Source organism: Lissotriton helveticus, chromosome 6 (assembly GCF_964261635.1).
Source record: "Lissotriton helveticus chromosome 6, aLisHel1.1, whole genome shotgun sequence".
In the NCBI taxonomy this organism is placed as follows: Eukaryota; Metazoa; Chordata; class Amphibia; order Caudata; family Salamandridae; genus Lissotriton; species Lissotriton helveticus.
In genome coordinates this window covers 364,518,319-364,525,237 of record NC_136067.1, presented here as the reverse complement: position 1 = coordinate 364,525,237, position 6,919 = coordinate 364,518,319, and the positions used below count along the sequence as shown (strand labels likewise).

The window sequence follows — 6,919 nt, the reverse complement described above, 5'->3', positions numbered from 1 at the left end:
CACCCTGCCAACGACCACGGAGGTACCACCACCAGGGGGATGCAGTGCGATACGTCCCAGGGGTACACTGTGACTGGGTTGGGGCCCGATGGGCACCCGTGGCGTCTCTTCTTGCACTGCTGCCTAGCTCGAGGGGTATGCTTCACGGGCGCCGACGGGTGGTGGGGTGAGACCACAGACGGGCAGCTGGTCTGTTCCTTAATGCCCCGGGTTGCCACCTTGCCACCTTGCCCACTATCCTTTTCCTCCATTTACAGGTATATTGCCTGAAGCTGTGGTCCCACAAGAACAGTCTGTGGAGACTAATACTAGGGACTGAGGGTAAGACTTCTCTCTCAAACACCCTCTTTTCCCTCTTTCCTGTTCTTTGGGCACACTTGGCTCCTCACTTGTTGCACTACCAACCAAACCTGACTGACGATTTTGGAGCAGGTTCTTGGTCGCGTAGATAATATAGATACAATTGGTTTCTATACACGCATGAATAGATGTTTGGCAAATTGTGTGTTTTTCTCTCTCTCTTAATTCTTAATTTTATCACACGACCCTACTGAAGCGATAACTCACGCTCAGACTTATGGTCGTTATATACAACATTGACCTACATAGAAATCCATGCATGTGTCTGTGGAGAATACTGACTGGGTTATTTTCCTTTTAGGTCTGATTTCCACGCAGGACTCCTTCCTGCCAGGGTGACTGACCCCTCAGGTTGTATATTGCACAATTCTCAGCCCTATCGGGCTCCCTATGAGTTTATGAGCACTATTAGGTCCTGAAGAATTGCCTATAGGGCATGAAACATGTTGACCAGATTATAAGTGAGGGTTGAACGAGGCCAATCTACATTGTTTTTGAGCCCCGGTACCCCTCCCTTCACCCAATTTTTTATTAAGGCAGTTAGCTACACGAATAAAGTCTTCTTAGTAGACTAACTTACCTTTTTTAATCAAACACTTTTTCACGCTCACTACTTCACCACTTAGGCCCCTCACACGCACCCAACTAACGGCCAGGAACAAAAGAACTCCACAAAAGTGTAGCAATTTGTGCTACCCGTCAGGCATTGCAGCGCCGGCTTGACGTTGGAGCAGGAAGCCGATGATGAGACGAGACAACCATCTGGCAAGATGACAGCTGTCGTCAAGCTAATTAGTTGTGTGAGGCATCCTAAGTTCCGATAAGGGATTTCCTTGTTTCCCTTACAAACCTCTATACATTCTCTTAGAGAGAGAGAGACATTTCAACTGCCATACGAACATCACTCCTTGGGGAACTTTGTACAACAATTGATTATAGGGAGTCCACTGTCAAAAAATAAAGACAGGACTCTATGGAGGATACTCAGTAGTGCAAAAGAAAGCCTATGGGTCGCCAGAAACCTGTTTTTATTTAAATATAAAGAGCTAGAAGTGCAGGACGTCATCCATGTATGCCTAAACAAAATCATGGTGTTCTACTATGTTGATATTAAACAGCAAGGGAAAGAAAAAGCGGAAAAAATATGGAAACAAGGGAAATGGACAGACTGGGTTTCTTAAACATAGCCTCACGTGAATACTGTATGCATAAAATCTTGATGGAAAACCGGTAGGTTGGTGCCTGCACGCACCCCCTACTCAGGTTCAAATGTACACCACCCTATGGGATTGGTTAACATGTATCTCTGCAAATTTTTATAAATAAAGTATATTTAAAAAAAAATAAATCTGTTCTTATCAGTTTAATATCTGATACGTCCTCTATCTGGGGACCATATATTAAATTGATTTTTGGAACAGGGAGATGGAATAGGAGCTTGCTCTGTCCATTCCACACATCAACCTGGTAATGCAGTACCTCCAGGAATGGTGCACTTCCCCACCCGGGGAAAACAATGCTGTTGAAAAATAGACGAGAAAACGAAAGTAGCGCTTCACTACCAAACCTAGTAAAGTGGCGCTATTGTGTTTGCTTGTGAATAAAAGCAAACTGGTCCCCGTGTCTTGCCTTATTTATGTACTTATTTGACTTATTTGTCACTTTGCGGCACCCGGGCCGTGCGTTATTTATTTATTTATTTTTCGCGTTTAAAAAGGATAAATAAAAAATTTTTCTTATTTTTTTTTTTCCCTTCTCCATCCAGACGCTGCACTTTGAAAAGAGACAAACGTCGGAAAAAGATTGTTTTTTCAGCAGCAGACTACCATTGGTTTTGGATCCATATCACTGGGGAACGAATGGAAGAAGGTTCCCAGCAAGTCAGTAGGATGGAGGGAGGGAGGGAGGGAGGGAGGCAGGCAGGCAGGCTGTCAGAGAAGTGGACACTGCCCTTGGCTTCTCTGAGCAAGAAGAAAAATACAGAGTCCTTTTCCTTCTCTGCCCGCCCCGAACGGCCAAACCTTATCTATAGGCCTTAGGCTGCAGGGGAGCAGTGTCCCCGGCAAGCGAGGGTGAGAGGCCAGGGGCCGGCCATTTCCGGTCAGGGAGCTGTCCAGGGCATCCTGGGCTGATTCCCAGCATCCCCTGGCTGCCAGGCTTTCTGGCCAGCCGGCTGGAAGCAGTGCGCAGGAAGGGGCGGGGCATGCAAATACTAGAAAGAGGACAACGTGGTTATGGTAAGTGACGCCTAATGAGGCGACAGCCGAGGAGGACTCTGGGAGCCGGGAGAAGGCCTGAGGCCGGGGCCTGCTTTCCACCGGCACATGCTGAGGTCTTGCTGGGAGTCAGAAAAAGAGGCTAAAGGGCGGCAGGCGACGGTGCAAGGGAAGACCCCGGTCCGGGTCAGCCAGGTGGATTTCTTCGGGAGACGTTCATTCCGGCACTATTCTGGTTATTGCTGCTCGGCCTTTTGGCTAAGATCAGGTTTATTCTGGTCTGCTAGAGGTGGGAGACGACACTCGACACCCTGAGGGCTGGGCCTGCGTTTCTCTGGCTTGTCCGGAGCCAGGCTGCGTCCAGAGGGGGGTAGGGTCATTGCTTGGATTTGCCTAATTCTGCGGGGCTGGGCCTTCGCTCCCTGGCTTGTCCAGGGCAAGGCTGCGTCACCAGGTGGGGTGGTCCGGTGGTCTGTATTTACAAGAAAACATGTATTTACATGTATTTGCAAGTACAAATATTTACAAAGAGACTGCCATTACTAACTAGGAGGCTAAACAATTTAGCTTTGTGACACATGTTAATCAACAGTTTTACAAAGAGTTTAGTAATTTGGTATTAATCTTTATTCATTATTGTTAAAACTTTATTGAAAAATGTCTACCAGTACAAGCAATAATGTAATGCAGCCTCCTCCATTCCTTGAGTTGCCAGGAAAGCCTATTAAACCTTGACACAAATGGTTTAGAATATTTGAAAATTATCTAGAGGCTATTGATGCTGGCAAATACTCAGCTGCTAGGAAAAAGGCTTTACTATTTAATCATCTTGGTAATGCGGGGCAAGATGTTTTTGATAATCTTCCTATTGTTCCAGCTCCCAGGGGAGATGAAACATGGGATGTTTTTAAAGAGGCTATTATACGTATAAGTAGACAATATGTTGATTAGCCTTCAGTGATGGTGGAACGGCATGAATGTTTTAAAAGGAAGCCGTCATCTGATGAATCTATTGAGGATTATTTAGCTAGTCTACGTGTTTTAGCGTCTAAATGTGTTTTTGCAGATTATCTCGATATAGCTTTAAGGGATCAATTAGTTTTTAATTGTTTTAATAAAAAAATACAAGAAAGAATTCTTACTTGTAAAAATCCCTCTCTCGAAGAGGTTATGGAAATTGCTAGAAGTATAGAACGTTCAGTAGTTTCTTCTAAGATTTTAGCTGGTATTACTTCTTCAGGTATATCTAGAGTTGCCACAGTTAATGTTGATTCACTTAACAATGAAACCAGTGTATGTATGGTTTCTCATAAAAATGTGTATAAAAAGAACACAGAACGAAAAGGTAGTGGGAGTTGCTACAGATGTGGCTCAAAATTTCATATGGGTAACAACCCTAATTGTCCTGCGCAGGGAAAACGATGTAACAATTGCAAAAAGGTTGGACATCTTTTCAATGTTTGCCATGCACCGAAGTCTAAAGTTAGGGTCAGTCAATTAGATGTGGAGAATGATATTTTATCTGAAGCTATCAACAATATTTCTATTTCCGTTGTGGAAATGAATGCAGTTGGGGATGGTGTGAAACGTTGTAAAGGTCCTATTTGTTAGACGAAAATTGGTAATATAGATATGAATGTTACTGCAGACTCTGGGTCACCAAACACGATTTTGGCTGAAAAAACTTTTAATAAATGTTGGTCCCAGAAGCTATTGAAACCTACTGCTATCAACCCTAAAGCTTTTGGGGAATTTGATATTATCATGAAAGGGTACTTTGATGATAGTATTTTATTCAAAGGTAGGAATATGTATACCAAGATTTATGTTGCTGTTAATGGAAGAGACATATTAGGTTGGCAGGAATAAGCTAATTTGGGGATTATTTTAAGACCTGGGCTTGATGAACCTGTAATCCTAGGTGAAATTCTAGTTTGATCTATTCAAGAGACTCCCAAGTTGGATGAGTTTTCTAAGAAATTGCATGATAAATTCCCCACTGTCTTTTCTAATAAGATTGGTATGATTAAGGATTTTGAGCACACCATCAAACTTAAGAGTAATGCTATCCCTGTTAAACAAAAAGTAAGACCTGTACCCTTGTCTGCACAGGAAGATCTCAAAAAATTACTCAAGAATATGTGTGCACAAGGTATTATTGAACAGGTGGAATCCTCTGAGTGTGTTTCTGCGTCTGTCTCGCATGGAAAAGTTCAGGCGATATACGCTTATGTGCTGATTTGAGGGTCCTGAATAGAAATATCCTTTTGATTGCCATCCTCTTCCTAGGACATATGAAATGTTAGCTAGAGTGGGGGGTAGTAAATATTTTTCAACAATTGATTTACATTCTGCGTATCATCAAATACCTCTTCATAGAGACTTTCAACACTTAACCACGTTTGTCACACCGTTTGATGTGTACAAGTATAAGCGCATGCCATTTGGTTTGGCGTCAGCCGCAAGCGTTTTTCAACGTATTATGGACAAATTCTTTGGTGATCGTGTTGGAATACAAGCATTTCAGGACGATATCTTGATCCATACTGAAAAATTGGATCAACATATCGCTTTGTTGGATGAAGTGTTGGAAAAGCTTGGATGTAATGGCATGACTTAATATTGGTAAATGTAAATTTTTAACGCAGGAGGTTAACTATTTAGGGCACAACATTTCTTCAGAGGGTATAAACCTAAGGTTTCATTACTTAAACAGATTAATGATGCTAGTGTTCCCACAGAAAAAGACTCTCTGCGCGCCTTTTTAGGTTTAAGCGAATATTATGCTTTGTTCAAGGCTATGCAGTTATTGTGCAACCGTTGAGGAATCTTCTAAAAAAAAAATTGAAATACATCTGGACAGAAGAGTGTCAAAAAGTGTTTGAATCTGTAAAAAAACTTATTGTGACGGCTCCAGCAATCAAGCCATTTACACACGGAGTAAATTGTATTATTACAGTCGATTCCAGTGCTAGAGGGTTAGGAGCTGTTCTTAGTCAGTTTGTTAATGGCAAGGAATGTACTATTGCATTTGCCTCTCGCACGTTGAATTCTAGTGAGAAGAACTATAGCACAATAGAACGAGAAGCGTTGGCATGTGCTTGGGCTTCTGAGAAATTCAGAATGTATATATGGGGGACCAGGTATGAATTACATACAGATCATAAAACTTTAATATTCATGTTAGGGGACAGTTGTTCTAATAGGGCTTCGTGCAGATTGATTCGTATTTTTTCAAAATTACAGGAATTTAATTTTGAAATTAAGTATATTGCTGGTGGGGGGAACGTAAGAGCTGATTGTCTGTCCAGGTTGCCATTTGATTCTGATGATTTGAGTGAGTGCTCTGGTAAAAAATTTAATGATGTGGAGTATGTTTTTACTGTTCATGACATTAATGAACAGTTCAAGATTTGAGTCAGAATGGTTGAATAGTTCCATAAGAGATGATTGTTTAACTCAGGTGAAGACATTTCTGGTTAAGGGTTGGCCGCATGATAGAAATATGTCCATGGAATTGAGAAATTTTGCTCAAGTTGCATCTGAATTATCAGTAGTGAATGATATTGTAATGAGACATGATTTATTTGTTTCTCCTGTGAGTTTAAGATCTAATATTGTTGCCTTAGCCCATGAGGGCCATTTAGGGATTTCTGCCACTGTTAAGAAGATAAGACAGACGTACTGGTGGCCAGGTATTGATGGTCAGGTACAGAGACTTGTGTTATGTTATGTTATGTTATTTGTACACTTCTATAGCGCACGGCCACTCCACTGGAGTATCCCGGCGCTTTGACGAAGACTCCCAACCGAAGATGGGGAGAAAAAAAACATAACACCAAAAGAGCGTACAGACATAAAAACAGCCTCAAAGATTACGGGAAGAGCCAAGTCTTAAGGGCCTTGCGGAAAGACAGAAGACTGGAAGTCTGTCTTAAAGAGATTGGAAGATCATTCCATGCATGAGGGGCTAAGTGCCGAAAAGACCGTCCTCCTACTCTTGCCCGTTTGATAGTGGGAACACTCATTTTTGATAAGGACGAGGATCTAAGAGATCTGAGAGGGGTATACCAAGACAGTCGCTTGGAGATATATTTGGGGCCTATGCCATGCAGGGCCTTGAAAGTCGTGGTCAGTGTTTTAAATAAAATCCTTTTTGCAACTGGTAGCCAATGCAATGTGGCAAGAAGATCCGTAGCTCTGGCTTTCCTTGGAAGGCCAAAAATGGCTCGGGCTGCAGAATTCTGGGCGATTTGCAAACGCCTGACCAGATATTTGGGAAGTCCCAAAAACAGAATGTTTGCATAGTCCAGCCTAGAACAAATCAGTGCCTGGACAATAAT

The 6,919-nt window shown here is 42.4% G+C and overlaps 1 pseudogene; it reads left to right on the top strand.

Moving 5' to 3' along the window:
* Positions 1 to 1,689: 1,689 nt before the first annotated feature.
* LOC144764369 (U2 spliceosomal RNA) lies at positions 1,690 to 1,861 on the top strand (annotated as a pseudogene).
* Positions 1,862 to 6,919: the final 5,058 nt, after the last annotated feature.